Source organism: Macaca nemestrina, chromosome 8 (genome assembly GCF_043159975.1).
Source record: "Macaca nemestrina isolate mMacNem1 chromosome 8, mMacNem.hap1, whole genome shotgun sequence".
In the NCBI taxonomy this organism is placed as follows: Eukaryota; Metazoa; Chordata; class Mammalia; order Primates; family Cercopithecidae; genus Macaca; species Macaca nemestrina.
Window position 1 is genome coordinate 42255662 of NC_092132.1, and position 16737 is coordinate 42272398.

Below are 16737 nucleotides of genomic sequence, written 5' to 3' on the forward strand. Positions count from 1 at the left end.
CCCTCTATCCCCAAGGAACTCAGGAATTGAAGATGCTAGATATCTTTGGAAGGGGGAGAGAAAGGATTTGTGGAAAACTGGCTTAAGAAGCAGTTAGAACCTAAGGACCTCTCCCCAAAATACCAAATCTGAATGACTGCCCCTCCTTCACCCTGAAAGAAGTTGTTGTTTTATTTTCTAGTAAAAAACTTCCTGGTGAAACTTTTTGGGCAGAGGATCACTTAGAACAATTGAGGTCGGGGCTATTGTGCTGAAAATATGAAGCACTGGGACTCCAGGCTTCTTCCCCTACTCAGTCAGGCATGCGCCCTCCAGGTAGGAAATTGGGAGAGTCTGCTCAGCAGAATCTGATCAATCCCTTTCCCTCAAAAAGGCCTGAAAATACAGACATCAAAAGTTCCTGAAAGGAATGATCCAGCCAGATACTCTACAGTGAAGACAGCAGACCTTAAGCCCAACTTCATAAATGGAGCTTCCAACCAACGTCGGAGTGCTCTCTCCTTAAATATGAGTCAACAGTTTAGGGCCAGCAGACATTAGAGGAAAGCCTCCAAACAAGAGAAAGGCCAACAAAACAGACAGAGGGGACATAAACTTGAATAAACAAACTATAAGGGGAGAAAACCTAATTAATGTTATAATCAGAAAGATATTGCATCTAAAAAACTGAGAATGAGATGCTATGAAAAGGAACATTCAGAGAACCAAAAAAGAGTTCTTAGAAATTAAAAAAAAGGTAGAGGGAATGAAAAATTCAAAAGAAAATTTGGAAGACAATATGGAAGAAATCTCGAAAAAAGTAGAATGAGAGGAAAGATAAGAAAATTGGAGGACCAGCCTAGGGCAAAAAAGAATAACAATAATAACTTGAGAAAATGTTTTCATAATTGAAGGCTACGAGATATTTTTTTTAAAGGCACACAGAGGGATGGGGGCAGGAGGAAAGGACAAATCTCATACAAAGGATTGAGGATCAGAATGACATCAGACTTGTCAACACCTTCAAAACCCTAAGGAAATATAATTTTACACCCTGCCAAACTATCAATTAAATGTACAAGGCATAAAAAATTTTTTGAAAAGCAAAGTCTCAAACAAATGTCACCTCTCACGTAGAAAGCTACTTCAGGATGTTCTTGCCCAAACAAGAGAACAAACCAAGGAAGAGAAAGACACAGAATACAGGAACTATGAGATCAATTCAACACAGGAGAGAGGCCAAGGAAATCCTCAGGTTAATGTCAAAGAAAGAGTCTGGGCCAAGAGGTATGCAGCCAGCCTGGACAGCAACCAGCCCAGATTGGAACAGGTCAGAAAGCTCCAAGGGCAATTAAAAAAAAAAAAGTGATAGAATTCCTAATGTGCTCAAACTTGTTGAAAGGAGATTTACACAACCAGAAGAAGGTTTGATGTGAATTAATGATGAGTTCACATTAAAAAAATTTGTTTTAATGCAGCAAAAATAAAATATCACCTGTGAAAGGAAAAGTAATCCTAATCTGGTTTAGCTGCGAAAGTGTTAACAAAATACCAACAATGAACACTGATCTAACCGAATTATGCTACAATGTATTGGCAGTGGTGGGATGGAGGTGAAAGACCCTCACCTTTCATGTGGGTAATCAACAGATCAGGCCTTAGACTGAAACACCAAGAAAGAGTATGACTCCCATCAAAAAGTGGGCAAAGGATATGGACAGACACTTCTCAAAAGAAGACATTTATGCAGCCAACAGACACATGAAAAAATGCTCATCATCACTGGCCATCAGAGAAATGCAAATCAAAACCACAATGAGATACCATCTCACACCAGTTAGAATGACTATCATTAAAAAGTCAGGAAAAAACAGGTGCTGGAGAGGATGTGGAGAAATAGGAACTTTTACACTGTTGGTGGGACTGTAAACTAGTTCAACCATTGTGGAAAACAGTGTGGCAATTCCTCAAGGATCTAGAACTAGAAATATCGTTTGACCCAGCCATCCCATTACTAGGTAGATACGCAAAGGATTATAAATCATGCTGCTATAAAGACACATACACATGTATGTTTATTGTGGCACTATTCACAATAGCAAGGACTTGGAACCAACCTGAATGTCCATCAATGATAGACTGGATTAAGAAAATGTGGTACATGGATGAAGTTGGAGACCATCATTCTGAGCAAACTATTGCAAGGACAGAAAACCAAACACCGCATGTTCTCACTCATAGGCGGGAATTGAACAACGAGAACACTTGGACACAGGGTGGGGAACACCACACACTGGGGCCTGTCATGGGGTCGGGGGTGGGGGGAGGGATAGCATTAGGAGACATACCTAATGTAAATGACAAGTTAACAGGTGCAGCACACCAACATGGCATATGTATACATATGTAACAAACCTGCACATTGTGCACATGTACCCTAGAACTTAAAGTATAATAACAAAAAAAGAGTATGACTTATCAATTATTTAGAGACAAGGAAATAAAACAAGAGAGCGAACTTAAAAAGTTGATAGTGGTTACTCCATGAGAACTAATAAACTGGGATGCATAACAGGGTTGATTTTCATAGCAAGCCTTTTAGAACTCTTTGTCTAAATTTTATGCATGTGGTATATAGCCCAGTAGAGCCAGTGGTTACCACACTGGACGGCACAGGTAGAAGGAGAAATAAATAACAAACTAATTTACACAACTAGTTAATTATAAATGTAAGTGCTCTGAAAGAGAAGTCAGGCACTATGAAAAAATAAAACTGGGAAATGTCACATAATCTAAGAGTCAGCTAAGATTTCTGAGATATTGGCATCTGTGCTAAAAACAGAAGCTATATTTGATGAATATCTTTTTTAAAATGTAATGCAATTGGATCAAGGGACTTTCCTGCTCAAAACCCATCCAAGGCTTCTCATCGCTGTTAGGATAAAGTCCAAGCTCCTCAATGTGGCCTACAGGCTCCCATGTGATCCAGCCTTTCCTGCTCCCAGCACTGCCTCCCCTCACTCATGGCTTGCATGATGCTCCAATAACATTGCGGTCCTCCAATAGCTGGAAAGTGCCAAACTCTTCCTGCCTCAAGGCCTTTGCCCATGCTGTTCCTTTTGCTAGAAATGTTCCCCATACCAACTTTTCATTGTATCTGACTTCTCTTGTAGCACTTGCAACAATAATAATTAATTGTGTGAGTTCATTTGCTATCTACATCTTCTGCCTGTGCTGTCCAGTATGGTAGCTGCCAGCTCCACCAGGCTATGCAAATTTAAATTAACATGAAATCATGTGAAAAATTCAGTTCTTCAGCAGCGCTAGCCCCACTTCCAGTGATCCATAGTCACAAGACTGTATTGGACAATGCAAAGAACATTGAGTCTCTGGACAGCGCTGCTCTAGACTGCAAACTCCACAAGGGCTCCTCCTAGATCTAGCCTGAGTGCCTAGGACTATGTCTAGCACTTTGAAAGTGCACCCTAAATAATTGTTGAATAAATAAATTTATTATTTCATTTAGGGTAAGGCCACTGCCCTGTCTGAAAGGACATTTATATTTGGTCTATCTTGGTATCTTAAGCCTTTCAATAATGTCTATTTCTATATAATCCCAATGGCAAAATCCACATCAAAGAAAATTAAAATTTAGGTAGCAAAATAAATACTCATGGGACCATTTAGGTCATAATAGTGGACTTTAGAGACTCATGAAGGCAAAGGGTTCCATTTCACCTCAGGTATCATTCTTAGAAATAGGTTCCCCATTTGTCCTACAAACCAATCATTAGAATTAACCTGGAAGATGTGTATTTTCAGAGTCCATATAGATTTAAAGCATCTTAAAGTATCCTTTGACTGCCAAGTGAAGTCACTTTGGGCATTGTGGATTATAAATCCAATTTAGATGCCATATTTAGCATTATACACAAAGAAAGATATTAAATAGGTACAATTTTCTTTTAAGAGGATTATTACCAGGTTTTCAAAGGAGCACAAGCACCTCATTAATAGTCAATGTGTTCATTGGGTTCCAACAAATTCAACAACCCAGAGATGCATTCAAATATATTTATTTAAGCATTCTGGAGGTTTTCAAAAAAATAAAATCAGATCTTTCAAGACAACAGTAAAATCACTATCTTTCTTTCCCCAGCATGCTGACTGTGGGAGAATCTCCTTGCCAGTGTCACTGTCCATTCCCAAAACAAAAAAACAAAATGGTTTCTGCCCTCAGGCCCTTTGTCTCCCCTACCTACCCACACATCTGCTCCACTTCAAGCCTGGATTCCAGGAGGTCCCTGGAAACAAAGAAAATATTCCTGAGGCTTAAAAAGAAAAAAAGAAAAAGGAGTGTGAGGAAGCAGGGCTCTCTGGCTCTTTTCCAGTGATGGAAATTTAGCTTCTCCTTCTCTTTATCTGTATCTCTTCCCTCTTGGTTCTCCCACTCTCTAGAACAAAACAACCAGCAGGCGAGCCTGTGGCATTCCAAGAACAGACACTAGCAGGAACAAAGGTTACAGAAGCGAGTGACTCAAAGAATCAAGCAAGACATGGAATGGCAGAAAATTAAATTCTGAGTCCCTAAAAGACATGATGCAAAGACGACCTCCTCTCCCAAGGACATGTCCTCATCCCACGTTGACTGTGTGTGGCCATTTCAGGAAAAGCAAATAATGGAGAATCTGCTTGGATGATACTTAGACCTGGGACAACTAAAAGGAGTTGCACTTACACAACTCGATGCAGCAGAGTCCCCTGGGAGGAGCCCCAGTCACACGGGGAGAGACAGTCACAGCTGTAATAAATAATGGCTAACATGTATCAAGCACTGGCTGAGTCCTCGGCATACATTACATTACAGAATTCAATGTGCACCTCAATGTTCTGGGGGTGTATTTTTAGGAGAACTGTAGCACAAAGAGGGTAAGTGTCTTACTAACTGTGTGGCTCATCTGCAAAGCAGGGGTTGTCTGACCCCATGGGGTTGCCACAAGTATTCAATTAGTTTTATTTTACAATTAGAACAGTGGCAGGCTGAAGAAGTAAAATATACAAGTATTTGTTATGCAAAAACAAATTCGTTGTAAATCTCCATCTTACAGATAAGAAAATGCATTCTAGTTTTGGTTCTGTTGCTGACAAACTATGGGACTTCAGGAAAGGTGGTGAAGCTCTTGGGTCTTAATTGCCTCTTAAAATCCTCAGAGTACAAATAATCATTTGTACTCAATGATTATTTGGATCCTTTTTCAGCTCCAAGCTTCTTCTGATGAGCAGAACATAATTTCTTTGTAGCTTTTCCTTCACCTAACTCCCCTTGTGCTCATAATCTAAGGATCTTAACCGGCAGGGAGACGGGGAGTTTGTGTAAAGGACCAGGGGCATTTGGGGTTGTCTTGATGACAAGGGGGCCATACTGCATTTGGTAGGAGAGTGAAAGGATGCTTAGTGTTCAGCAATGCTTGCTGCAGTCCCACCCAAGATGCGAATGGCTCTCCTGTAGAAAATATAGTCAGCTTCAGAATGCTGGTAGAAATCATGATGTAACTCACAGAAATGCAAAGGGAAGGTTTTCTGTCAAAGTTGTGGAGTCACCCAGCCATGGAACCATGCAAACTGTAGCCAGACAGCTCTGCTTCCATATTCTCATGCAGCTAAACAGTCACACAATTAGGCAGCTATGCAACCACACAGCTGGATGTCCATGGAGCCATGCCCCAAATCCCACAGTTTTGAAACCAAGCAATAGCCTATCACATTCTTCAAATGCAAGACAGATACCAAAGTAAGTGTGTTCCTAGCTTGTCAATCTCAGACAACAGTAATGGCAAGCCTTTTTAGGGGATGGGTGATGAGCAAGACCCAATTCCTGACCCCAAGAAACACTCATTCCCGGGGAAGGGCAGACCTGCACACATGTGCAGAGGCTGACCATACAGCAGTGGAAATAGTGATGAGAAGAAAAGGCATATGGGGAAAACAGAGATTCATTCCACTTGGGGAGGGCCTAGGGAGGCTTTGCAGAGCGAGTGGCTTTTGGGTTAGATTTGTACAATGAGTAAGGGTGAGGGTAATATGTTCCATCGGAGGAAGCTGCAAGACTAAAGACACAGAGAAGGAAGGAAAGGGCAGGCCCAGTGAGGACTCAAAAGTGTGGAATTGGCAGAAATAGAAGGCTCAGACCTGATGGCTGAAGGCCTGGAATGCCATGCCAAGAATTTCATCATTTGTCTAGTAGGAAATAGTGGTCATGAAACATTATTGGGCACAAGGGTGACACAATCACATCCATCCTCCAGAAAGACTCTTTGGCAGGAATGTGAAAAATGAACTGAAGAAAAGTCAGAAGTAAACGAGAGGTTTAGAGGTTCCAGCAGGGACACACAATCCTATCTCTGCTTCCACTGACACTGGAATAAAGCCCAAACCCCTGCCCATCACTCACAAGGCCCTAAATAGTCTACATCCATACAGACATCCTCTCCTACCCGACATCCCCCCCACCGCCAGTTTCCCCCAGTTACCTTCACCTCACTCTGGGCCTCAAACACATCAAGCTCATTCCTGTCTCAGGGCCTTTGCACTGCTGGGGGCCCTTCCTGGAGCACTCTGTCCCCTAATGCTCACAAGGCAGCTCCTGCTCTTCACTCACAAGTTAGCTCCTTCCTCAAAGACCCCTTCCTTCACCACCCAATCTGCTTCCCCATATCCAGTCATTCTCTATTTTATTATCTTGGTTTTCTTCACGGTGCTTACCAATGTTTGAAATTGCCTTGGTTATTTCTTTCTCTACCCATCACCATTAGCTCAAACCCAAATGTAAGCTCTGAGAGAAGAATCTTTGTTTTGTCCCCTGCTCGAACCCCAGCATCTAAAACAGCACTCATTCCAGAGTGGGTTCTGAAGAATATTTGTGGGAAGGAAGGAAGGAAGGAAGGAAGGAAGGAAGGAAGGAAGGAAGGAAGGAAGGAAGGAAGGAAGGAAGGAAGGGAGGGAGGGAGGGAGGGAGGGAGGGAGGGAGGGAGGGAGGGAGGAAGGAAGGAAAAGAAGAAAGGATTTTCTGTGTGATAAATACACAAAATTCAACTGAGCTTGTGATTTTGTAAGAGACACACACGGAGGAATAGGGGAGGAAGGGAATGACTATCTAGCCACCAAGATGCCCCCACATCCAGGAAGGGCAGTGGTAGGTGATTTGAAGGGGACCATTAATGAGGGTTGGAACTAGGGCAGCAGTCGGGCCTGGAAAGAAAGGAACAATTCACTGCAACCATTCATTTCAGCGACAGGCTGTAGAAGTTGGTGCCTGATTAGATGTGCAGAGAAAGATAGGAGTAAAACAAAAATAACCCGAGTCTTACACCTGAACAACCAGAGATGATTCTGATGAACAGAGAGGGATGGCACCATAGGGTGGGCAGTTATGTGGGAGAAGAGGTTAATTTGGTTTGGGGCAAGTTGAATTTGAGGAACTTGGCTGACAGTATTTGGATGCCTTGTGATAGTTGGAAATGTGGTCTGGAATCAGGAGCAGATATGGTGGGAAGCAGCCACTGGGAGGATAACATCAGCAGCAGGTGAGTCCTCTGGGAGAGCCTGCTGGATGAGAGAAGAGAACTGGGCAAGGGCATGAAGAGACGTGGGTGGAGCCTGGGACAAATCAGGAAAGAGGAACTAAAAAAGGAGGACGAGGCAGAGAAGACGTAATCAGAGGTGGAAGGGAAATGGTGGTGTAATGAAACTGAGGGAGAAGGTCCATTTCCAAAATGTGGAGGAAGGGTAGGCAGAGGAGACTGGCCAGGTCAGTGGTGCTGAAAGCTGCAGAAAGGGACATGAGCGTTGACTCTCCATTTACAAGGTAATTGGTACTCTGTGAGAAGAGCTTCAGTAGATTAATAGGAATGGAAATTTCCTGTAACACATGTGCAGGAATCTATCTGGACCCATCTGCTTCTCCCCAGTGAGACTTGGGGGAACAGGGACTGATGCAAATATGCTAATGCTCAGAAGGTTTACTACGCCACAGTGGTAAAGTCCTTTGTTTCTGACCCTGGAGTCTCATGTCTTACCAGTATTCAAGAAACTGTGACAGGCTAACTTGTAGGGTAAAATCCTTCACAGTTATTAAAACTGCCATGCTCTTCTAGAAACTTGCCATTCCTCCATTAAGAAGTAGAGTCTGATTCCCCTTCCTTTAAATCTGGGCAGGCTTGTGACTCATTTGTAACCAATAGAGTACAGGAGAAGTAACACTGTATAATTTCCAAGACTAGGACACAAAAGGCAAAGCAGCTTCTACCTTGCTAGCTGGGGCTTGCTCTGGAGTTCTGAGCAGTTACGCAAACATACTGACTGCCCTGGGCCACCATGCTGTGAGGAAGCCCAAACTAGCCCTTGCAGAAAGAGCATATGGAGAAGTCCTGGGACTTTACTGAGAGAGATGCCCAGGCAGTCCCAGCTGTTCCATCTGACAGCAAAACCCCAGCAATTTTATTCAACAAATAACTTTAGGTTTTTGCTTTTCAACTTTTTGCTTTTAGACTTTTTGCTTTTCAAAACATCTCAGTCACCTTCAAAGGATGAAGATTTACAACTAGTGAATGTGGTCAAAAGAACAGGCCCAAGCTGGGCATGGTGGCTCATTCCTGTAATCCCAACACTTCCAGAGGCCAAGGTGGGAGAATTGCTTCAGCCCAGGAGTTGGAGACCAGCATGGGTAATATGGCAAAACCCCATCTCTATGAAAAAAAAAATTTTAATTAGCTGGGCATAGCAGCTCACCTGTGGTCCCAGCTAGTTGGGAGGCTGAGGTAGAAAAACTGCTTGAGACCAGGAGATCAAGGCTGCAGTGAACCGTGATCATACCACCATGCTTCAGCCTGCGGGACAGAGCAAAACCCCGTTTCAAAAAAACAAAAACAAAAAACAAAGAACAGGTCCAGAGATGTGAACAGATTGTATATAGGGCAGAAAAGGCAGTTTTTACAGAATTATATAAAAAGATGGCAACTTCACTCTTAGAGATGCACACTAAAACTAACTGAGCTACAATTCCATACCTACTAACGTGATAAAAATCCCTAAGTTTGATAATATACCCTGCTGGCAGGTTATAGGGAAACAGGCACTTTCATATGCTGCTGATGGGAATGCAAAATGGCACAAGGCCTCTGGGGGGAAATTTGGCAACATCTAGCAAAATTACAGTTGCATTCAGCATCTGGCCCAGCCGTACCACTTTTTAGGGATCTACCTAAATCTACACTGGCAAAAAATGAAAAGACACCTGGGCAAGATTATTTATTACAGTAAAAGATTGGGAACAGACCTAATGGCTATCAGTAGGACACTGGTTTACTGAACTAGGGCACATCCACACAATTGAGCACTATGCAGCTATAAAAAGGAATGAGGAATTTATATAGTGCTTTGAAGTGATATCTGGGATATAGTCTTTGGTGAAAGCCAAGGGACAGAACAGTAGGTATAGTATGCTGCCTTTTATCTTAAAAATGAAAAGCATCTAACTATATAGATACAGATATAGATGTAGAGATTTGTGTGTATGTGTGCGTATGTTTGCTTGTTTGGAAAAAAAAAAAGATAAACCAAAAACTAATAAAATGGTTATCTATAGAATGACAAAGGAATCAGAGGAAAGGGGGCAGAGATGATGAAAGCCGAACTTTTTATATGTAGCTTATTTTATAGATTTGTCTTTAGAACCATGTAAATGTTTGAACAATATAAAACAAAATTAAACTGAAATGAAAGAAATAGCAATTTTTCCTGAAATACAAAAGTAAAATGAAACAAACGAACCTACCTATCTAGCAAGTGGATGGCTTAACCACTGTGATGGTTAATACTGAGTGTCAACTTGATTGGATTGAAGGATGCAAAGTATTGATCCTGAGTGTGTCTGTGAGGGTGTTGCCAAAGGAGATTAACATTTGAGTCAGTGGACTGGGAAAGGCTCTCTTTGCTCCTTAGCTTGCAGAGAGCCTAGTGTGGGACCTTGTGATCATGTAAGTTAATGCTCAATAAACTCATATATATATATATATATATATATATATATATATATATATATATATATATATATATATATATATCCTATTAGTTCTGTCCCTCTAGAGAACCCTGATACAACCACCCAGCAAGAAATTATTTCAATGTACTTTAAAACACAGTAATCTAACTATATGTTCCTATTGGGATATACCCTAAAGACAAAATCTCCCACAAAATCTTTACAAACATTTTCAGTCATCACGTTGAGGGAGGAAAATAGTCTGGAGGTAGGGAACATAAGGCTGATCTACACTTCAGCTATAACAGGAAACATCCTCTCCATAGGGCATAGGTGGTAAATGACTTTGTAACTTTACTTCATCCTCTCCATTTACATAGGGCATACCCAAAGTAACCAGTGGAATCCTCTAGGGGATATTTAAACTCCTCAAAATTCTGTAATGGGGCCTTTGAGCCCCTATGCTCAGGCCTGCTCTTACACTGTGGAGTGTACTTTCATTCTCAATAAATCCCCCTTCATTCTTTCCTTGCTTTGTTTGTGCATTTTGTCTAATTATGTGTTCAAGATGCCAAGAAACTGGACTCCCTCCACCATTAACAATACTGTTACATATGTAAGACAAAGAAACCTTAGTTGCTTACTTATAATGTTGTTAGGAACCAAGAATTTTAGCATCTAAAAAAAGAATAAAGTTTTAAAAGGGTGAAAAATCTGAATTGATAATATCAATACAAACACATAGTCTTTTTAAAAATAGTTTCTGGTTCTGTCCAGTGAAAAGGGATATAAACAACAACCAACCCAGTAGCAACAAGCAGCCTAGGTGCTCAGGCTGTAGGCTCTAAGTATTATATTTCAGTTACAGGAACCAGGGCTCCTTAGAGAAATCAATAATTCCAAGTCCTAGCCCAGAAAAATAAAAGAATGAGCCTAGAAAAACATAATAAGCCTAGAAATAATAATAAGCCTAGAAAAACATACCATACCAGAAAGCCAGGACTATCAAAGACTACTAGAGGTGTGTGAAAAGGAGTCAAGAGTCAAACAGGGGCTCCCACTAGCCAAAGATGGGAAACCCCAAGCACACACATACAAGATATTAAGTGCAATGAATTAAAACCCATCCAATACGCTAATGAGCCATGAATCCATCATGATGCTTTAAGAAACACTCTTTGGGTCACCTTCAGAGGATACTAGGGGAGAAACTGAGAACTGACCATTAAAGGGAAACATCTGGCATTAACTCAGACTTTTCAGGGAAGCCAAAGGGGATGTGGGGAAAAGTTATTCTTTATAAAAGAATTTCTGGTAATAAATGTTGAAGAAATGTTAGACTATCACCACTTTGTAATTCTTAATGAAATAATGGATGTAGGCAATGATTATCAATAGCTGCTAAAAGCATTAGGTAGAAAGCTGATGAGAAACTTTATAAAGGATGGATCAGGTGGCCTAAGCCAATCTTAACATCACAAAAAATGAGAGACAACCTGATGTGTGGTTCCTGATGCAGAATACCTCATCAACTATGAAGTTTCTTACTAAAAAATCAAACCGGAATTCCATCAAGCCCATTGTTCTATTAGTTTACAGAGAATACAGAAACTTTTTTCAATTAATTAATTAATTTTTAAATTGACAAATAAAATTTTATATATGGTGTACAACATGATGTTTTCATATATATATTATTGAATGACTAAATCAAGCTAATTAACATATTCATGATCTCAGATATCTTTCTTTGTGGTGAGATCATTTAAAATCTACTTTTTAAGCAATTTTCAAATACAGTTGTCCCTCCCTACATGCAGCTTTCATTTTTGCAGTTTCAGTTACCTATGGTCAACCAAAGTCCAAAAATATTAAATGGAAAGTTCCAGAAATAAACAATTCATAAGTTTTAAATTGTGTGCCATTCTGAGTAGCATGATGAAATGTCTCACTATCTTGCTCTGTCTTGCCTGGGATGTGTATGTATGTATTGTATGTATTGTATACATGTATTGTCCTATGTATCCGTGCTGTAGACACCATTGGCCTGTTAGCTACTTTGTAGCCCTCTTGGTGATCAGATCAATTGTCCAGGTATCATGGTGCTTGCATTCAAGTCACCCTTCTTTTACTTAATAATGGCACCAAAGCAAGAGTAGTGATGGTGGCAATTCCGATATGCCAAAGAGAAACCCTAAAGTGCTTCTTTAAAATAAGGTGTGAAAGTTCTCTATTTGGTAAGGAAAGGAAGAACCATATATATAGGATTTTGTACTAATTGTGGCTTCAGGCATCCCCTGGAAGTATTGGAACTTGTTCTCCATGGATAAGGAGGAACTACTCTATACAATACATTGTTATTAACTCTAGTCACCATGTTGTGCAATAGATTTCCTAAAGGTTTTCCTCCTGTCTAACTGAATATAGCAACATTTTAAACAACACCACAGGGAGGCAATCAGCAAAATCCAAAAAATTAGAAACTCTGCAAGACAAAACAACCAGTTTCTTCAACAAATAAATTGAAGGGGAAAGGGAGGAAATGGGAAACCTATAAACTGAAAGAAACAAGAAAAATATAAACCAAAGACAATATGCAGACATTGTTTGTATCTCAATTCAAACAAACCAATGATAGAAAAACATTTATGAGACCATTGGGAAAATTTGAACACTGGCTGAATTTTTATTACATTAGATAATTAAGAATTAAGGAATTTTCATTAATTTGAGATGTGATAATGGTATTGTGGTTATATATTAGGTTGAAGCATATAGAATTGCTGATATTACACCATTTCAACCTATGAAAAATGACAATTTCATATAGTCCAATCCAATATCTTTTTACTTTTTAAAATTTTTCTTTTGAAACAGGGTCTTGCTCTGTTGCCCAGGCTGGAGTGCAGTGGTGTAATCTCAGCTCACTGTAACCTCTGTCTCCCGGGCTCAAGCAATCTTCCCACTCAGCCTCCAGAATAGCTGGGACTACAGGCGTGCACTACCACACTTGGCTAATTTTTTTTTTTTTCTGAGATGGAGCCTCACTCTGCAGCCCAGGCTGGAGTGCAGTGGCATGATCTCGGCTCACTGCAAGCTCCACCTCCTGGGCTCATGCTATTCTCCTGCTTCAGCCTCCCAAGTAGCTGGGACTACAGGCACCGGCCACCATGCCCAGGTAATTTTTTGTATTTTTAGTAGAGACAGGGTTTCACTGTGTTAGCCAGGATGGTCTCGACCTCCTGACCTCGTGATTCGCCTGCCTCGGCTTCCCAAAGTGCTGGGATTACAGGCGTGAGCCACTGTGCCCTGTCACGCTTGGCTAATTAAAAAAAAAAAAAAAAAAAAATTTGTAGAGATGAGGCCTCACTATATTGCCCAGGCTGGTCTCAAACTCATAGGCTCAAGTGATCCTCCTGCCTCAGCTTCCCAATGTGCTGGGATTACTGGTGTGAGCCACCATGCCAGCCCCAATATCTTTTTTAAAGAGTCCTAATTTCTTAAAGATTCATACTAAAGTATTCATGGATGAAGTTACATGACTTCCAGAATTTGCTTCAAAATTACCCAATTGATGAAGGGGAATGGAGGCAGAGATGAAACAATATTTGCAATGTGTTGAAGCTGTGATGGATACATGGGGGTTTATTATACTATTCTCTCTCTCTCTCTATATATATATATAGCTTGAAATATGTGTATATAGTTTTAAAGTTTCAAATTTTCATATATGTTTGAAATGTTATATTAAAAAATGTCTAAGGCTACAATTAAGGGGTTCTATAATTGTTTTGAGCAATTGCAACCAGATGGTGTTTGATGCTCAGTTGAAGAAATAATCCCCATTTGTGTGGTGTGTGTGTGTGTACCTACACACATATTCAAATCACCTTTTCATATAACTTTTTTGTATATCATATACATTCCACACTAATTTTTTGCTTACTGCTACAGGATTTTGGAATCCCAAGAACAGTCAGTGTTTGAATTTTGAATTTATGTTCAAAAGAGACAAATATGGCTAAAGGGCGTGGGCACACTCTCTCTGGGTCTCCGTGTTAACATTTTTAGTAGCTTCTATTTAAATGGTGCTTTTTCTCTAAGAAGATCGTTGGGTATTTTCTGAAAGCTTACATAATGGGTGGAAGCCCCCCGCCTCTGCAGAGGAACACCTGATTCAGAAAAGTAAACACCATAACAGCAACCCATTCATCAGCTGCCCAGACTCACAACCAAGCAGACATGCAGCGGCTTTCCAAAAACCCTCATTTCTGGCATTACAGCCTGTGGCAATAACTGAGAGTTAAGGAAAGTGAAACTCAGAGAGACACAGGGAGATGATTATTCCTCACGCCTCTTAGAAGAGCATTCCACCCTCTCAGAAGAAGCACTTTCTGAATCTGAATCAGCTGAGAAAACAACGCAGGCCATGGTAGCTGCACCCAACTCTCTAAATCAACATCAACAGTGACCTGTGCTGAAGGGACAAAGGCGTCCCAACATTCCTCAGAGCCCAAGGCTAGGAGAACTCCTCGAGAAGATGAAATTGATCTTCAAGCACCCTCTACCTTACTCTGCATGATGCCACATTCTTCCTGAATCCCACCCAACTCAAGAGCATGATTTGCATAATAAAATCTCTAATACCTTGATGAGCAAATGTTATCCGAGATACTTTAAAAACTGCTTCCAAGGTAAGAAATGAGCTTAATTCCATTAATTCGTTGTCTGTTCATTATTCTAGAAACATTGTTTGAGTATTCAGCATGTGCTGAGCTATTTAGAGGTGTATTTGAGGGTTAGGACTAGTAACTGCAAATCCTATACTTTTTTTTCTCTCTTCCACACTGCCTTGGGGATCAAAGACAGTGGCTCTTAAATCTGGTTGTGCTTCAAAATCACCTAGGACAGGAGTGGGCATTGGAACACAGACACGCTCATTCATTGATGTATTGTCTATAGCTGCTTTGGCATTAAAAACAGAGAAGTTGAGTAGTTGCAAAAGAAATCACATAGCCCACAAAGCCTAAAATATTTACCCTCTGTCCCTTTACAGAAAAAGTTTGCCAACCTCTGATCTACGACCTCTGGACCAGCAACGTCGGCATCACTTGGAAGCCTGTCAAACACGCAGACTCTGAGGTCTACCCCAGACCTACAAAACTACACTCTCCAGGGACCTAGAGAACATGGAGACACTGCAGGTTTTCCAGCCTCACCCGCACTACCAAATCAGAAGTGCCAGGGGTGGGACCTTTGTTTGAGATTCCGCAGGTGAATCTGATATGTAGTCACTAGGGAAGCAGAAAGATGAGTAAGGTGATTACGCCCCTACCCCTGCCAGGTCTTCCTGTGGGACTGCTGCACCAGATTCTCCAGCTGCTGGGAGAGTTAGCTGCTAAAGGATCACAGCTGAGTGCCTCTCCAGGCACTGCTCCTGTGGAAGGAAATGACCTTACCCAAGGTCACATTTCCTTGCTGGGGGAAGCCTGCATCCAACACCTGGCCAATACAGGGTAAAAACGCCCTGTCTTCTCAATTGCTGAATGGTCATTCCAGCTCCAGAGCTCCCTGGGGCATCAGCTGAAACCCCTATTGCAACAGCCATTCCACTCCTCCGTCTGCCCTGGCCTGTGCCCCTCACCCTGTTGGAGAAACTGGGATGCTGACTGAATTATTATTACATTACAGAATTAAGAAATTTTCATTACTTTTTAGGTGTGATGATGGTATTGTGGTTATATATTAGTTTGAAGTATATGAAATTGCTAATACTACACTATTTCAACCTACAAAAATAATAGTTTCTTATGGTCCAATCTAATATCTTTTTTAAAGAGTCCTAGTTTCTCAGAGATTCATACCGAAGTATTCATGGATGAAGTTACATGACTTGTGGAATTTGCTTCAAAAATGTCTAATTGGTGAAGGGGAATAGAGGCAGAGATGAAACAAGATTTGCAATATGTTGATAATTTTTGAAGCTGATGATGGGTACATGGAGGTTTATTATACTATTCTCCATATATATATATATGTATATATCCAAGATATATATATATCTTGAGATAGATTAAGAGGCCCACATCACAGCTGGTTTACTAGAGCTCTCTCCAGTAAGGGTTTATCTCAGAGTCTGTTTCTGAGCTCTGTCTTTAAGAGTATACAGTATAATAGCAGAAATAAGTCACAATGATAAATAAGAAAACTCAAAATGGAGTAAGTGTCCTAAATGGCATGTGCTATCAGGGAACACATAACTGAAGCAGAAGGGCAGGAGCAGTAGGCCTTTGGGGTGATGGGTGAGGCTGTGGGATCAGATGGGATGCCCTTTGAGGCACCTGATCCCATTGCGCCACCCGTCACCCCAAAGGCTGTATGAAGAGGCTGGAGAGAAAGCCTTGAATTCCACACTAAGACATTTGCATTCAGTAGATAGCGGGAAATCATGAAAGGCTTTGAGTAGAAGAATAACACAATAATGATCCCAGCTGTGCTTGAGGAGTATTCACCTGGCAATAATGTGAAGGGGATTGGAGTGGGAGTGACTGAGGGTGGGAAGACTAGTCCAAAAGTTGTTGCAAATGCTAGGTGAAAGGCGGTGAGGACAGAAGCTAGCAATCTGTGAAGGGGCTGGTGTACAGGAAAGACCACAGGGCTCAGAATGAGACAGACCCGAGTTCCAAACCCCACCCCGCTGCTCACAGCCCACGTACACA

The 16737-nt window shown here is 41.1% G+C and overlaps 1 protein-coding gene across 3 annotated transcripts in view; it reads right to left on the reverse strand.

Moving 5' to 3' along the window:
• LOC105476019 (BAALC binder of MAP3K1 and KLF4) overlaps positions 1–16737 on the reverse strand; it is an 82581-nt gene that overhangs the window by 52430 nt on the left and 13414 nt on the right. Inside the window, exon 2 of one of the 3 annotated variants that reach the window (XR_011606835.1) lies at positions 8767–8864. The exons of the other annotated variants lie outside the window; for them this stretch is intronic. The gene's annotated coding sequence lies outside the window, so the exon portion shown is untranslated. The remainder of the gene's footprint in view (positions 1–8766; positions 8865–16737) is intronic. 3 annotated transcript variants of the gene reach the window in all.